Source organism: Sphaeramia orbicularis, chromosome 19, assembly GCF_902148855.1.
Source record: "Sphaeramia orbicularis chromosome 19, fSphaOr1.1, whole genome shotgun sequence".
NCBI classification, from domain to species: domain Eukaryota; kingdom Metazoa; phylum Chordata; class Actinopteri; order Kurtiformes; family Apogonidae; genus Sphaeramia; species Sphaeramia orbicularis.
In genome coordinates this window covers 6952626-6971756 of record NC_043975.1, presented here as the reverse complement: position 1 = coordinate 6971756, position 19131 = coordinate 6952626, and the positions used below count along the sequence as shown (strand labels likewise).

General features: G+C 33.6%; 1 protein-coding gene across 1 annotated transcript in view; it reads right to left on the bottom strand.

Annotated features, from left to right (window-relative positions):
• The window catches only part of adam12a (ADAM metallopeptidase domain 12a), a 505639-nt gene that overhangs the window by 384004 nt on the left and 102504 nt on the right, over positions 1–19131 (bottom strand). The gene's annotated exons all lie outside the window — the stretch shown is intronic.

The window sequence follows — 19131 nt, the reverse complement described above, 5'->3', positions numbered from 1 at the left end:
CTGGCACCAGGCCACAAAGTTCTGGTTCAGTTCTCGGTACTCATTTTCGTCTCCATTGTTGATGAGATCAACAACAGCTGAGTCATCCGAGAACTTCTACAGGTGGCAGTTTGTTGTATGGTGTGTGAAGTCAGCTGTGTAGATGGTGAACAGGAGAGGGGCCAGGACAGTCCCCTGTGGATATGTGGATCCAATATAAATGACCTCAACAAAACTGCTCCCTGAGACATTATTTTTCCAATTAAAAATAGGAAATGTGTAATGATCTTACAACTATGACAATAAGGTAAATTTTTTTGTAGAACAACAAACAAATTTTGGAAACAAAGATGAACATTTTAAAAATATCAGTTGCTGCAATGAGCCTGTTTCCATTGCACATCTCAGAACATTAAAGTGCAAACTGTACAAACTGTGCAAAACCAGAAACACTGCACATTTTTCTTTTCCAGTCCAATCCTTGTCCGTTGTCCAAACCTAAACTCTTTGTCTAGTCTAGTGACAGATCACCATGGCAGTAGATTTGTTTGTTGTATATCCCTAAAATGAGTCCAGGGTGCTCCAGCGCTAAAACATTAGTTACACCTGATGCATGTTCTAACCTGAAGAAAAAAAACAAAACACCTAGGAATGATCCCATGACCCCCCTGGAAAGCCTTCACGCCCCCCCAGGGGGGCCCGTCCCACAGTTTGAGAAACACTGCACTAAGTTAAGGTCGACTCTGAGGTTCGAGTGTGGTTGACATGTGACTGACAGACGGGAAGAGAAGTAAAGGACAGAGAACAGCTAATACTGACTGAGTATTTCTACAGAGAAGTTTGCATTTTTTGAAGGAATCAGTTGGAGCCTCAGTTATTGGAGCCATCTAGTGGCCATCAATGGAATTACACTTGAAAATAAGGGAGTGGTTAAAAAAAAAAAAAAAAAAAAGAGTAAATAAAATTATATATATACTAGTGCTGTCAAATTATTAAAATTTCTAATCTGATTTATCACAAGGTTGCTGTGGATTAATTTTGATTAATCATGATTAAATATCATTCATTTTTTATCTACAGCAGGGGTCTCAAACATGCGGCCCGGGGACCAAATGCAGCCCACCAAAGGTTCCAATGTGGCCCGTGGGATGAACTGGCTAAGCGCAAAAATTCCACAGTCAAGGCTGTCGAACTCATTTTAGTTCAGGTTCCACATACAGACCAATATGATCTACAGTCAAATAATAGCAGAATAACATACAAAAAATAATGAATATGTATTTTCTTCTTGGTTTGATGTGAAAAAAATATTACATTATGTCTATAAATAATGACAACTTCTAATTTTTGTCTTTGTTTTATTACAAAAAATAGCATTAAACTGTGAAAATATTTACATTTATAAAATATCCTGTAACAATAAAATGTGAATAATCTGAACAATTATGAATAACCTGAAATGTCTAAAGAAAATTAAGCACAATTTTAACAATTTTCTGCCTGAAACTAAGTATTCAGTGTCGTTGTAGTTCGGTTCCATAACACACATGTAGAAATGATAAGTTGAGGAAGAATATTGTTAAAAACTGCACTTATTTTTCTTAAGAAATTTTTAGTTTTTTCAGGTTATTCACATTTTTTTTGTTTGAATAGTTTATAAAAGTAAGTATTTTCATAATTTAATGGGGTTTTTTGCACTAAAAAAACTTTACTCTTCTTCGTGGTATTTGTCCAGTATGGTTAATTCAGAGTGGTGCCCCCTGGTGGATTAATTGACAAACGCTCATTCCAACACATTAAATGTCAGTAGCAGCACTTTGTTCCAGTCAGACTAATGACAATGACAATAAAGCACATTTACAAAAGGAACTAAGAACTGGAATGGGATTATTAAGGACTCGTATCGGCACTCGGTATCGGCAAGTACTCAAATGTAAGTACTCGTACTCATACTCGGTCTGGAAAAAAGTGGTATCGGTGCATCCCTAGTTAATTGCGCTAAAATTTGTAATCAGATTAATCATGATGATGGATTAATCTGCGTTAATTTTGACAGCGCTAATACATATACACACACGAGTGTACATACATGTACGAGAGGTACAATACACAACATTATATAGTATACAATACAATACAACGGAGGCTGGATAGAAAGAAAATCATTTTTATACAAATGCTCTTGTCGTTAAAGTAGATATGTTCACATTAATAGTCAAGGAATAGTTTCCATATTCTTTCAAAGGCATTGGTCTTGTGGTGCATGAGACAGGTCAGTAAGTCCAGGGGTATGAATTCCATTAATATCATATGCCAGCGCAACTGAGGGGGCTTTATCTGAATCCATCTGTAGAATATTTTTCATAGCACAGAATGTCATAACGTTATCCAGTTTTTTCTGATATGCATCAGGTACATGGACACTATAGGAAGGCCCAGAAGCAGAGAAACTGGGTCGCGTTCAAGCTCCAGTTTGAGAACTTTCTGTATTTCGATACAGTACTTTTTAACCCATGAAGATCCATACATCGACCAGCGACCAAAAGCATCTACTGATCTGTTTAATACCTGATGATCCACTAATCCTATCAATACATGGAAATAACTGGTGTAAAATGCAGTTTATCATCTTTTCATGGTCATCAGATATGACCCGTTTGGACGTTCAGAGGCTCCGTTCAGAGTGCAGCATCCCAGAACGTCAGCCAATGAGAGCGCAGCGTCACAGAACGTCAGCCAATGAGAGCGCAGCGTCACAGAACGTCAGCCAATGAGAGCGCAGCGTCACACAGGACGTCAGCCAATGAGAGGGTAGCGTCACAGAACGTCAGCCAATGAGAGCGCAGCATCACAGGACGTCAGCCAATGACATCGCAGCATCACAGAACGTCAGCCAATGAGAGCGCAGCATCACAGGACGTCAGCCAATGAGAGTGCAGCGTCACAGGACATCAGCCAATGACAGCGCAGCGTCACAGGACATCAGCCAATGAGAGCGCAGCATCACAGGACATCAGCCAATGACATCGCAGCGTCACAGAACGTCAGCCAATGAGAGGGCAGCGTCACAGAACATCAGCCAATGAGAGCGCAGCATCACAGAACGTCAGCCAATGAGAGGGCAGCGTCACAGAACGTCAGCCAATGAGAGCGCAGCGTCACAGGACATCAGCCAATGAGAGTGCAGCATCACAGAACGTTAGCCAATGAGACGTTATGTGATGCTGCGATGTCATTGGCTGTGACCGTTTTGCAGGTGCTCACAGACGTGTACCCAGACGGAGAACACCACCGGTAACTGTGGAGGTAGAGGATCTGTTCAAAGAGCCACTGTGTGAGTTTGAATAAAACTACTGAGACATTTAGGACAGCTCCCCAGGGCTGGGCTGGGGGTACGGAGCGGTATGGACCACCGACAGCAGAAGTGAAAACCAAACTTCTTGCTCATTTCTCTTTTCTCTTCCTCCTGAAGCTAAGCTGTTAAACCTTACCAGTGAAAACGCTGCAATATTAGTATCACATTAGTGTTGCCTCTGTCGTCTCCATGTTTGTTATTACTGACTTTCTTCTTCTTCTTCTCAAAAAACTTTACTCTTCTTTGTGGTATTTGTCCAGTATGGTTAATTCAGAGCAGCGCCCTCTGGTGGATTAACTGACAAACGCTCATTCCAACACATTAAATGTCAGTAGCAGCACTTTGTTCCAGTCAGACTAATGACAATGACAATAAAGCACATTTACAAAAGGAACTAAGAACTGGAATGGAATTATTAAGTACTCGTATCGGTACTTGGTATCGGCAAGTACTCAAATGTAAGTACTCGTACTGGAAAAAAGTGGTATCGGTGCATCCCTACAATAAATGGCGATAAATCACATAAGAAAGGTTAAATATAGAGAAAAAATAATTTGGGAATTGCTGCAAAAGTAACACTGGGTCTTTATGGGTTAATATCGATACAGTATCATGAAATGAAATATCGCGATATATCATATATCATGGAACCAATATTTTTCTTCCATCCCTAGTCTTGAAACTCCAAATCAGAGCTTCATGGGGGCAGTGTACAGGAAGTTCCCTCCAGATATTTCACATTATGTTTTTAAAAGTGTTCTGAAATGGTTGCGATACTCCCGGTGTTCAGGAACAGACAACCTTCCTAAATGCTTCGGGGGTCTCAAGACATCGTTTCCTCCAGCCCTTTCACAACCCTTTCCCTTTTTTTCCCCCTCTCCCACTCACTCTGGTACACCAAAACAAATCAACAACTGTTCAGCTTTATTAGACCCCAGAGCCTGCTTTCTCGCAGCCGACCGCAACTCGCCCCCTTGAAAGGCAACCGTGAAATAATGCATTCATAACAATCTTTGCTTTTTCTCCACAAATGACATGCTGTACTTTTCATCTACACATTTGATGAGGGCATGCGCGCAGGTCTTTCGCCGAGATGGGATCCAGGCTACACGTCTGTAAAAGAGCACTCCTAATCACAATCACCCCCCTTCCTGATGCCTGGCAGAGAAAAGGCACACAAGGACACAGTCCAGAGTCACTTTGACAGCCGTTCTCTCCAATCATGAAAATATGTCAGCATGAAAATGAAAAACAACGCCTTTGGCAACTCGAAGGAGACTCCTTGACATGAAAAATCCCTTCAAGGATCCAAAACAACAAGTGTGCACGGGGGACACACTCCAGAGGACTCCAGCATTGTTTGATAGGGTGGAGATGGTTTACATCCTTCTCAGACCATTACGAGGAAACGGCTTTAACCCATAAAAACCCAAGCATCCACTAGTGACTACAAGCATCCACTAATCTTATCAATACATGCAAAATAATCGGTGGAAAATACAGTTTGTCATCTTTTCATGGTCATCAGATATGACCCGTTTTGACATTCAGAAGCTCCGGAGTTACCATGGAAACACTGTCATCTTCAACAACACTGACTCACCAGTAAAACCCATGGAGTTGGATCACCGATCACCACCAAAATTTAATCATTTCTTCCTTGTGCCAGTATCAACATTTCCTGAAAATTTCATGGAAATCCATCCATAACTTTTTGAGTTATCCTGCTAACAAACAAACACGTAAACACGCAAACACGAAAACACACAAAGCAAAGCGATCACAATACCTCCTGGCAGAGGTAACTATAAAATAATACATAATGTGGAAGAAATAAGCACAAAATTTAGTTAAAAAAAAAAAAGGATAAAAAAAAAAGCAACAAAATGAACAAAAATACCCACAGTGAACAAAAATACCCACAGTGATCAATAAAACAACAAAAATGAAAAATAAATCAACAAAATAATATTAATGGCCACTAGTGACCAAAATCATCTACTGATCTAAACTGTTTAATAACTTCTAATCCACTAATTCTATCAATATATGTAAAATAATTGGTGTAAAATAGTTTGTCGTCTTTTCATGGTCATCAGATATGACCCGTTTTGACATTCAGAAGCTCCGGAGTTACCATGGAAACACTGTCATCTTCAACAACACTGACTCACCAGTAAAACCCATGGAGTTGGATCAATGACAGTAGATGGAGACGCTTGTTTTTATTATGTGTTAATAAATAAAATAAACAAAAACCAACAAAAAACCTCTAAAATAATACATAATGTGGAAGAAATAAGCACACAATTTATGAAAATAAAGGGAAAAAAAGGATAACATAAGCAACAAAATGAACAAAAACACCCAAAGTAATCACTACAAAAGCAAAAATTAAAAAGCACTCAGAGAGCGCAGACCTCCGCCAAGACAGATCTGTGCCCCCCCACACCCCCCCAATCACCACCAAAATTTAATCATTTCTTCCTTGTGCCAGTATCAGCATTTCCTGAAAATTTCATGAAAATCCGTCCATAACTTTTTGAGTTATCCTGCTAACAAACAAACACGTAAACATGCAAACAAACACGCAAACACAAAAACACACAAAGCAAAGCGATCACAATACCTCCTGGCGGAGGTAACTATAAAATAATACATAATGTGGAAGAAATAAGCACAAAATTTAGTAAGAAAAAAAAAAAAAAGAAAAAAAAAGGATAACATAAGCAACAAAATGAACTAAATCACCCAAAGTGATCAATAAAACAACAAAAATGAAAAATAAATCAACAAAATAATAATAATGGCCACTAGTGACCAAAAGCATCTACTGATCTAAACTGTTTAATAACTTCTGAACCACTGATTTTATCAATATATGTAAAATAATTGGTGTAAAATACAGTTTGTTGTCTTTTCATGGTCATCAGATATGACCCATTTGGACATTCAGAAGCTCCGGAGTTACCATGGAAACACTGTCATCTTCTACAACATTGAACTTCCAGTAAAACCCATGAAGTTGGATCAATGACAGTAGATGGAAACACTTGTTTTTATTATGTAATAATAAATAAAATGAACAAAAAACAACAAAAAACCTATAAAATAATGCATAATGTGGAAGAAATAAGCACACAATTTAGTAAAATAAAGGGAAAAAAAGGATAACATAAGCAACAAAATGAACAAAAATACCCACAGTGATCAATAAAACAACAAAAATGAAAAATAAATCTACAAAAGAATGAGTAGTGTGAACAAAATAAGCCACAAACTAAAGTAATTTGAAGAATTTTTTTTTTTTTTTTTTTTTTAAAGGTAACAAAATGAATAGAAATGCACATCTCAGAAATGGTGAAAAATCAGGCCTTAAAAAAAAAAACAAAGATGCCAGTGACCAAAAGCATCAACTGCTGTGAAATGTTTAATAATTTCTGAGCAACTAAGTCTATCAATACATGTAAATAATTGGTGTGAAAAAACAGTTTGTCATCTTTTCATGGTCATCAGATATGACCCATTTGGACATCGAGAAGCTCTGGAGTTACCATGGAAACACCGTCATCTTCAATAACACTGATTCACCAGCAAAACCCATGAAGTTAGATCAATGACAGTGGATGGAAACATTTGTTTTTTTATATGTATTAATAAATAAAATGAACAAAAACCAACAAAAAACTTATAAAACACTACATAATGTGGAAGAAATAAGCACAAAACTTAGTAAAATAAAGAAAAAAAAGGATAACATAAGCAACAAAATGAACAAAAACACCCAAAGTGATCAATAAAACAACAAAAATGAAAAATAAATCAACAAAATAATAATAATGGCCACTAGTGACCAAAAGCATCTACTGATCTAAACTGTTTAATAACTTCTGAACCACTAATTCTATCAATATATGTAAAATAACTGGTGTAAAATACAGTTTGGCATCTTTACATAGTCATCAGATATGACGCATTTGGACGTTCAGAGGCTCCGTAGTTACCAATAGTTCAAGGTCTATAATGGTTAAAATTTGTGCAGTTTTTGGTTTCAGTGCAGACAGACTACAATGATTTATTTTAACCAATAAGAACCCAGTGTTAAATCAAGGACAGCAGATGGAAACGCTTGGTTTATGTTCAGTTAATGATAGATTTTGCTGAAAAAGTCACTTTTTCTTCAGTTTTCTCTGTTTTTCACATAATAACCCTCAATTTTAACGTGAGCTTTTATGAACATCTACATGATCAGTCAATTAAAAATAGGAACATACTTGATTTTCACTGAAAAAATGCAAAATACAGAGGATAATATGATAATAAATGATGATAAAGCACTGAAGAAATGTTAAATAGAGTGAAAAATTCACTTGGGAACTGACATAAAAGTAACACTGGGTCTTTATGGATTAAGTCGAATAAGGCTCCAATTGAAACGTGGTGCAGATTTTTCTGAAAACTGTAAAAAAAAAAAAAAATAAAGAAATAAAGAAATAAAAAGCACATTTGCATCCTCTACTGTTATGCAAAGATTAAAAAATAGTCATTTTATAGCATGACTTTATAACAGAAGCAGAAATGCTGTCATGTAGGAAATGACAGTGGATGGAGACACTTATTTTATGTTCAGTTAATGATAGATTTGACTAAAAAAGTCCATTTTTCTTCAGTTTTCTCAGTTTTTCATACAATAACCCTCAACTTTAATGTGAGCTTTAATGAACATCTATATTATCAGTCAATTAAATATAAGAAAATACCTGATTTTCACTGAAAAATGCAAAATACAGAGGATAATATTATAATAAATGGGGATGAATCACTTAAGAAAGGTTAAATACACTTGTGTTTGTGATATATTTTCCTGATAACGTCACCTTTTCTTCATTTTTTGTCTGTTTTTATATAATGAACTTTGACTTTACTCTGAGCTTTTATGAACATTTACATGATCAGTAAATAATACATTGGAAAATAGATGATTTTCACTGGAAAAATGCAAAATACAGAGGATAATATTATAATAAATGGGGATGAATCACTTAAGAAAGGTTAAATACACTTGTGTTTGTGATATATTTTCCTGATAACGTCACCTTTTCTTCATTTTTTGTCTGTTTTTATATAATGAACTTTGACTTTACTCTGAGCTTTTATGAACATTTACATGATCAGTAAATAATACATTGGAAAATAGATGATTTTCACTGGAAAAATGCAAAATACAGAGGATAATATGATAAAAAAAATGGTGATAAATCTCTAAGGAAAGGTTAAAGAGAGAGAAAATAGATCATTCGGGAACTGCTGGGTCTTTATGGGTTAAAATAAGAGCATGTGGAATTAATTAGAGCTGATGAGTTGAAGTTGGCCTGTCATGAAGCAACAACAGACACATAAAAACGGGAAAAAACCATTAAAAAAACGCAGGTCGTTTCCCAGTTCCATATGAAAGTGTGTTCTTGATAAAGCCAGAGATCACAACACGTCATTGTCTTATCTGAAGCAAGTATCCGCAGCTGCTTTTATTGAAAATGGATGTCTTTAATCAGCAAAGTTTGGGATTTTTTTTTACATTTTTCCCAAAAGTTCTGACATCAACCCATGGGGAGAAAGTCGGTTAATGTTTATGGCTATTGTTCGTTTAATAAAGGCTGATTGACAGGCACATCACGAACTCCATTTCTCCCCAATCGGAGTGGGTAAATTATGCTAATTCCACCAGAATGATGATTGGGAATTGAATGATGGATGATTCCCTCTTTCACAAATGACCTTGGAGACAAAAGCGTTGAACCTTACCGATATTTCACATCTTTTTCTCTCCATCATCTTTACTACGGCTAATGATTCCATCAATTTATAGACCAAAACTTCTTAACACTTAAAAAAAAAAAAAAGAAAAAATAGTCAATAAAAAGCCATGACTTATAGTTCTACTGCTTTATGGAAGTAGTATTCAGAGTAAAAATACCAATAAAGTGGTGTAAAAACACTCTCTATTACAAGTGAAAGTCCAAAATGCGGGATATAAAAAAAATTAAAATAAATAAATAAATAAAAAGAAAAAAAGAAAAATAAATTTAAAAAAATAAATTAATTAAAAAATCAAATAAAAATGTAAAAACAATTTTAAAAAATTAAAAAAATTAAATTAAAAAAAAATAATTTAAAAAAATTAAAATAAAGAAATAAATGTAAAAAAAAATAAAAAATAAAAAATAAAAAAAAAGCAGGAGAAAAAGTACTTTAACCCATAAAGACCCGCTAGTGACTAAAAGCATCTACTGATCTAAAATGTTTAATACCAGCTGATCCGCTAATCCTATCAATACATGTAAATAATTGCTGTAAAATACAGTTTGTCGTGTTTTCATTTTAATCGGATATGACCTATTTGGATATTTAGAAGCTCCGTAGTTACCATGGAAACACCGTCATCTTCTACAATATTCACCACCAAAACCCATTGAGTTTGATAAATAAGAGTGGATGGAATGGAGACACTTGTTTTGTCTATGTATTAATAAATAAAATGAACGAGAACGAACAAAAAACCTATAAAATAATACATAATGTGGAAGGAATAAGCACCAAATTTAGTAAAATAAAGAAAAAAAAAAGATAACATAAGCAACAAAATGAACAAAATCATCCAATGTGATCACTAAAACAACAAAAATGAAAAACAAATCAACAAAATAATAAGTAGCGTGAACAAAATAAGCCACAAACTGAAGTAATTTTGAAGAAAAATATTAAAAAGGGTAACAAAATGAACAGGCAAACTAATTAATTGTAATTATTTTTACATTCAGTTATTACTACACTGTAAAAAAAAAAAAAATCTCTAATTTAACAGAATTTTCACTGTTTATTTTACAGATTTTTTCCTGCATTTTTAAGATACAGGAAAATATCACTGAAATGACAAAAACAGACTGTGATTTTACATGTCAAATGTAAAATAACATGAAAAAAATGTAACTGAATAACCATAAAAAATATATATATATTTTTTTATTTTTCACAAAAAAACACCGTTAAAATACATCTGCAAATGTATCATAATTTCACAAATATTTATTTTCTATTCACGAGATTAAACTGTTAATTTAAAGTTAAATACTGTAAAATAATAATAATAATAATAAAACCAGATAAAATTACTGACAATTAACCGTTAAAGAAATGTTTGTTCTGTAAGTTTAACAAGACTTGTTTGTTAATTAACAAATATCTTGTGTAATTACAACAAAAATGTTGAATAAATGTATTTTTGTGAATGTATAACATGTATAAGCACTGATAAACTGTCCAAATACAGTTTTTATCAGTGGATTGGACAACTTAGTCTCATTGAAAATTATTTATATATATATATATATATATATATATATATATATATATATATTTATAGGTAATTTGATTGTTTTAATACATGTAAATATTCTTTGTTAAGCATTAAAAAGTCAAAAATATGCAAAATCGCATGTAAAGTTAGGGCAAAAACTGTATTTTAATCATGGAAAATTAATGTATTTTTATGAGATGGTTATTTTCCGTTATTTTACAATATTTTTTCAGCACCCCTGCTGCAGGAATAATACTGTTTTTTTACGGGGGGGGGGGGGGGGGGGGGGGGGAGTTTACAGTGTATCTTTGTTAAAAAAGTCAATTATTCTTCAGTTTTCTCTGTTTTTGACATAATAACCCCCAACTTTACTCTGAGCTTTTATGAACATCTACATGATCAGTGAATTAATGTGGCTGATGTGTCATTATATCTGACATTTACATGATTCACAGTGAAACATGTGCATGTAACTGCTGTTTGTGTTTGAGGTGGAGCTACTTTAAATCCACTTTTATAAACAGGAACAACAGATAATTGTGAAGGATTGACGGGAGAAGAAAAAAGAATAAACAATGATCTTATAACAAATGTGTTTTCAATTTTCTGGGAGTTTTTTCCCTGATCTTGGATTTTTGGTGCGATAATGGATGATTTCAGCTTTTTACAAATGAAACCATGTGAGATGTTTGGAGCGAATAAACTTTTGGTGGAGTTGTAACGTGTGAGCCGACTACACCCTGCAGAAAGTGGTGTTATTATACATTTCTGCACATGTGCAAACCTAAATAGACATAAATGTACAATATATGTGTACACTGACTTAGGAGAAACACTGATTCCACCCTAAAAGACCTAAAACGGACACCAACGGTAACTCCAGAAGCTCTGGAGTTACCATGGAAACACTGTCATCTTCAACAACAGTGACTCACCAGTAAAACCCATGGAGTTGGATCAATGACAGTAGATGGAGACACTTGTTTTTATTATGTATTAATAAATAAAATGAACAAAAACCAACAAAAAACTTATAAAATAATACATAATGTGGAAGAAATAAGCACAAAATTTAGTAAAATAAAGAAAAAATCGGATAACATAAGTAGCAAAATGAACAAAAATACCCAAGTGATCAATAGAACAACAAAAATGAAAAATAAATCAACAAAATAATAATAATGGCCACTAGTGACCAAAAGCATCTACTGATCTAAACTGTTTAATAACTTCTAATCCACTAATCCTATCCATACATGTAAATAGTTACAATAAAATACAGTTATTCATCTTTTCATGCTCCTCAGATATGACCCATTTGGTTGTTCAGAGGCTCTGTAGTTACCATGGAAACACCATCATCTTCTACAACATTAATTCACCATGTAATTTAGCAAATGACAGTAGCTGAAGACACTTTTTGATTAAAAAAAAAAAAAAAGTGACTTTTTCTGAGCTTTTTACTGTTTCTATATAATAAACTTTGAATTTACTCTGAGCTTTTTTGGATATCAACATGAAAATGTAAATTAATTGTAGGAAAACACCTGATTTTCGCTGAAAAATCCAAAATGCAGAGGATAACATTATAATAAATGGTGATAAATCATTTAGGAAAGGTTAAATGTTGAGGGAAATTCATTTGGAAGGCATCACAAAAATATTTCTAGGTCATCAAGGGTTAATATTCCACTCTTAAATCAAATAATTAAGTAAAAAATGCATTATTTGTGTTTGACAGTAGTGGTAAAGTACCAGAATACTCAGTTCAGTTCAGTAGAAACAGTTACAGACTGAATTATCTGAAGGAAAAAAAGATAGTTATCACAGGTTTAATCTTTATATCCATAGTTTCTATGAATGGGAAAGAAAAAAAAAATCAGATGCACAAATCTGTTTTCAGTTTGACATATTTTCTGTAGACTTATTGGATTATTTCAACTTTTATTGAAATAAAACCATGGGAAAAAACTATTTGTTGAACTGTTTAACAATAAATAGACCTAAAGTGTGAGCCAACCTTTTATAAGACATAAGAAAAAGGATCAGATGCACAAATCTGTTTTCAATATTTGTTTTTTTTTTTCCCTGATCTTTGATTTTTGGTGAGATAATAGATGATTTCAACGTTTATATGAAATGAAACCATGTGAGAAGTTTAGAGGGAAAAAATAATTCTATTAGTTAAGTTTGTTTGTTGTTTCCAGAATCAGCTGGTTTTCATCAGCATTATTTTCTGTTGCAAATGAGGCCTTTACCTCAAAGTATCCAGGATTAAATAAAGGTTATATACTAGTGGAGATGTTAAGAAGAGTGAGCCAACTGCACAGCACAGGAAAAAATACAATGACAGCAAAAAAAGATCCCATTTTACATTGTGTAAACATACATATGCACCTAAACATGAATATTGAGCAAAGGCAAAAAAAGAAATGAAAACAGAGATAAAACACATGAAATGTGCATATTTTATTTCCAAAAAAGCTTGGAAAACACTAATTTAATCTTTATATTAAGACAAATCTGAAGGTTTATCTCATGATTAATAGAGGAGGAAAGAAAAACAATGATGTGATGCACAAATCTGTTTTCAATGTTTGGGTTTTTTTCCCTGATCTTTGATTTTTGGTGAAATAATGAATAATTTTAACATTTATATGAAATGAAACCATGTGAGAAGTTTAGAGGAAAAAAATAATTATATTAGTTAAGTTTGTTTGTTGTTTCCAGAATCAGCTGTTTTTCATCAGCATTATTTTCTGTTGCAAATATCTCAATTATTATTATATTATTATCATTATTATTATTATAAATTACCTCAAAGTTTCCAGGATTAAATAAAGGTTTTATATTGGTGGAGATGTGAAGAAGAGTGAGCCAACGACAGGAAAAAATACAATTACAGCAAAAAAAAAAAAAAAAAGATTCCAATGTACATTTTCTAAATATACATATGTTCCTAAATATGTTTAAATAAATAAAGTCATGAACCAGGTGAAAACCCAGTGCAGTGTCCTTGTCTAAATAAATAAATAAAATAAAATGATACAATATATGAAATATACATATATTATTTCCAAAGAAGCTTGGAAAACACAAATTAAATTTTTATATTAAGATAAATCTAAAGGTTCATCCCATGATTAACTCTTTCAGTGCCACGGGCCGATCAGATCGGCTTTGGAGAACACGCCATATTTGTGTACAAACAAACCATCCACCCCCATTTCTTTCTCACATTTCGATGACGTTCTTTCAAATCTTCTTGCAAATTACAATCAATAATGAATCGGCTGCGTCCGGTGCATTTTGAATCTATGTAGCAATCGGTCGGATGTTACCGAGCGGTTTTTGACCAAGGAAGAGCTCGCGTTTCGTTTTCTGCTTGGGAAATTTTATGAATGAATTTATGAATGAAATCATATGCAAATTAGATGGCCATTTTGTAGTAATATCGTAAACACAGCGATCTGTCAAAACAGTCCCATCTGCTAGAAAATGAGTTCTGATGACGATTCAGACTTCGATTATAAAAACGACGCGAAATACTGAAAAACGGCCAAATTCTGTGGCACTTTTAAGGCTTATTAGCCCCTTAACTGTCTGGCACCGAAAGAGTTAATGAAGGAGGAAAGAAAAACAATGATGTGATGCACAAATCTGTTTTCAGTTTTGGACTGTTCTCTTGAGCTTTGACTTTTGGTGAAATAATAATGGATGATTTCAACGTTTACTGTAATGAAGCCAAGTGAGAAGATTTACCCATAAGAACACAATGTGACTTTCGTGTCAGTTCCCAAATAAATTTTTCTCTCTATTTAACCTTTCTTAAGAGATTTATCACCATTTATTGTAATATCATAGTCTGAATTTTGCTTTTTTTCCAGTGAAAATCATCTGTTTTCCTATGTATTATTTACCGATCATGGAAATGTTCATAAAAGCTCAGAGTAAAGTCAAAGGTCATTATATAAAAACAGAAAAAAAAAACTAGAAAAGCACTCCACCATGGCAGATCAGTGCAGATCCAAAACTTATGGACCAGGTAAAACACAACAATATGGGTGCACAACATATTATTAGCTTCATAGCATAATTGCCTAAGTCCTACACTATATGGACAAAAGTATGTGGACACATTGAATTCAGGTGTTTCTTTTCTAACAAGGGTCTGAGATACAAAACAAAAATGGCAAATGAATTAATTATAATTTTATATTGGAATAAATACACTGAGTTACAAAAAAATGTTTTTTGCAAGTTGTCTAGGTTTTTTCAACTGATTTCGGACCATTTTGCACCGCTAAATCATAAAATGACATCTGTTTTTCTCAATCAGGTCAGGTTTTTTTTGCTAATTTGATTTTGAAAAATTTGATCTTCTCACAAAATTGATTACATTTTTGTGACTTCATCAGTTGATTTTTTATATAGTTCTCACCCAAAATAGGTTTTAAGAGAAAAAAAAAAAAAAGATTTTCTAACAGGATGTATTTATTAAGTGTTACAAACTGTAGCAGAATACATCAGGCTTATTTTTGCAAGATCTTCTAGTCGAAGCCATTTTATTCACCTGTAATATTAAAAAAAACATTAAGCATAAATTGGCAAAAGTAAAATCTTCAGAACTTGTTTATTGCAAGAAATATGAAAGAATTTTGTATCATATGATGTGGAAAATGCCCATAAATGTAAGCAAAAATGTTAAAAGCCAATATGTAGCATAGTTCAGAAAGTTGACCTGATTGAGCAAAATTAATGTGATTTTTAGATTCAGCACACCAGAATTATCCTAAATCAGCTCAAAAAACTTAAACAATAAATTTTTGTTGTTGACCAGTGATATCATTACATTGGTTTGTTTGGTTTAAATTGATATCATTGCTTCCAAAATGCCTCAGAGATGGTTTTTATTTAATTTCTCTCAACATTGATTTTGGTTTTTTTTTATCCATTACTGTGATTTTAAATGTTCTACAACTAAAATTCTAAAATATTTTTCATCCTCTGATTGTAAATACTAATTTTCTACCACAACTAACCATCTACTTTCTTCACATCTCACTTTAAACCTTAAGGAAATATTGATGTTTATAACCTATATGGACAAAAATATTGGGACACATCATGTCTACAGCTGTAAGATGTCCTGTTCATGATGTTTTGAGATAAAAACATCAATATTAATAACACTGGGTTACAAAAAAAAAAATGTTTTTTGCAAGTTGTCTAGGTTTTTTCAACTGAATTAGAACCATTTTGCACCGCTAAATCCAAAAATGACATCTGTTTTTCTCAATCAGATCAGGTTTTTTTTGCTAATTTGATTTTGAAAAATTTGATCTTCTCACAAAATATAATAATTAATACCAAAAATAAGATTGGTAAGCACATTTTATGAAACTTGTGACTTGATTCCTGTTAGGTACAATGGTGTATTCACTGCAGATGTAGCAGAATACGTCAGGCTTATTTTTGCAACATCTTCTAGTTGAAGCCATTTCATTCACCTTTAATATTAAAAAAACCATTAATCATAAACTGTCAACAGTAAAATCTTCAGAAGTTGTTTATTGCAAGAAATATGAAAGAATTTTTGTATCATATGATGTGAAAATGCCCATAAATGTAAGCAAAAATGTTAAAAAGCCAATATGTAGCATAGTTCAGAACGTTGACCTGACTGAGCAAAATTAATGTGATTTTTGGATTCAGCACACCAAAATTATCCTAAATCAGCTCAAAAAACTTAAACAATAAATTTGTTGTTGACCAGTGTAATGAAAGTGATATTATTATAATATTAAACTATATTATGACATTTGTTATTGTTGTTTTGTATCCTAGACCCCTGTTAGAAAACAAACACCTGAATTCAACATGTCCCAATACTTTTGTCAATATAGTGTATGACTTAGGCAGTTATGCTATATGAGGCTAACGATATGTAGAAATGTTAATATGAAACAGATTTTTTATTGACTTTATGCATATCTGCAGTTTTCAGACACACAGATGTATCAGAAAACACTGATTTACTCTTCTACAGTGTGTTGTATTTTAAAAGTTGTTGAATCTGTCACACAATTAGCAAAGTAAACATGATGATATTTGGTTTTCAGATGTAATGCAGTGGAATTTGAGTTAACTGCAGCCCCGTCCTCACCTATTAATCTTCTAATCCTGGCCTCGTTACTTTACACTCCAGTCGTGCGCAGGGTTCAGACAAATAACAGCACAAAGGTGAAAAGTGCCTGGTAATTTTGGCTGGACTCCACAGTAAACATCTGACCCAGTTGGGGAACACTATGTCAACACCCCGAGGGGTTAATCACACCAGGAAACACAGAAACCTCCAGGTGACGTCATGGTAACGGGAGCCGGAAAGAGGGTCTCCTTGAATTAAACCAAGAGAGGTAGCAGTGTGTCTGAATTCACAGGTATCGGCTGGATTTAAAGGGAAAATGTGTGTTTTTGGGGCATGTGGAGTGAGAATGGAGCTGTTTTAATCCTTTATTGGGCAAGTGACTATTTTTGGTCATTTCCACACATATTACAAGACAGTAGTCGCTTTCCATTGACCCTCAAATTGCGCCAATATAACTTGCACATAAAAATTTACCTAATGGAAAAACGACAATTTTGCCAAAATTCTCATTTTAAAAGTTTTTACACTGTCAAGAAGAGGTGGTTTTTCGGGCGTAGCGCAATTGGTATATCACGCAAAACTGCAATGGAAAGACCTTTTTCTGGAACTAGAGTCACTTGAATTAAAAAAAAACAATGTTGACAGAAGTTGCAACAAGCAAAGAAGAGTTTTTTAACTCTTTCAGTGCCATGGGCCGATTAAATCGGCTTTACGAATACGACCTTTGAAGTGCCGCGGGCCGATCAGATCGGCTTTGGAGAACACGCCGGATGTTACCGAGCGGTTTCCTGCAGGATTCTTCAAATATTATAAAAACGACGCGAAATACTGAAAAATTCTGTGGCACTTTTAAGGCTTTTAAGGCTTATTAGCCCCTTAACTGTCTGGCACCGAAAGAGTTAAAAAACATGGACACACGAGGAAATCTAATCTTTTTTTTGTTTAGTACAGGATAGACAGCTATTATATAATAATAATAATGAATATATCTGTAAATCAACACAATATTTATGTTCGTCGCCCGGTTTATGGAATGACTTCTCGTGTCATCTCGCGATAATAAGTAAACAAATCATCGCATTTGTAATTTAATGGAAAAAAAAACCGGCTTAACGCACATCTGTTTTTTCAACATTTAGTAAATATTGGTAAAGTTTTGCACAGATGTCCAATGGAAAAGTGACAGCAGTAGTTCCAGTGAGTCAACAATGGCATGTGGAGTGAGAATGGAGCTGTTTTAAATCTTTATCGGGCAAGTGACTATTTTTGGTCATTTCCACACATATTACAAGACAGTAGTCACTTTCCATTGACCCTCAAATTGCGCCAATATAACTTGCACATAAAAATTTACCTAATGGAAAAACGACAATTTTGCCAAAATTCTCATTTTAAAAGTTTTTACGCTGTCAAGAAGAGGTGGTTTTTCAGGCGTAGCGCAAATGGTATATCACGCAAAACTGCAATGGAAAGACCTTTTTCTGGAACTAGAGTCACTTGAATTAAAAAAAACGATGTTGACAGAAGTTGCAACAAGCAAAGAAGAAGAGTTTTTTAAAAAACATGGACACACGAGGAAATCGAATAATTTTTTTAAAAATTTAGTACAGGATAGAGAGCTATTATATAATAATAAGGAATATATCTGTAAATCAACATGATATTTATGTTTGTCGCCATGTTTATGGAATGACTTCTCGTGTCATCTCGCGATAATAAGTAAACAAATTGCATTTGTAATTTAATGAAAAAAAAAACAGCTTAACGCACGTCTGTTTTTTCAACATTTAGTAAATATTGGTAAAGTTTTGCGCAGATGTCCAATGGAAAAGTGACAGCAGTAGTTCCAGTGAGTCAACAATGGCATGTGGAGTGAGAATGGAGCTGTTTTAAACCTTTATCGGGTAAGTGACTATTTTTGGTCCTTTCCACACATATTACAAGACAGTAGTCACTTTCCATTGACCCTCAAATTGCGCAAATATAACTTGCACATAAAAATTTACCTAATGGAAAAAACGACAATTTCGCCAAAATTCTCATTTTAAAAGTTTTTGCGCTGTCAAGAAGAGGTGGTTTTTCAGGCGTAGCGCAATTGGTATATCACGCAAAACTGCAATGGAAAGACCTTTTTCCTGTTACAAACAGGGGGCGGGGCTACAAAACTATTCTCAAATACTTATCAAATTATGACCTGGAATAAAAACCTGAAACACAGAACATGCTATTTACATGTTCCTTTCATATTACATGTTTTTCTTGCATTTTTTAGATGTACTTCTTTGATATATATAT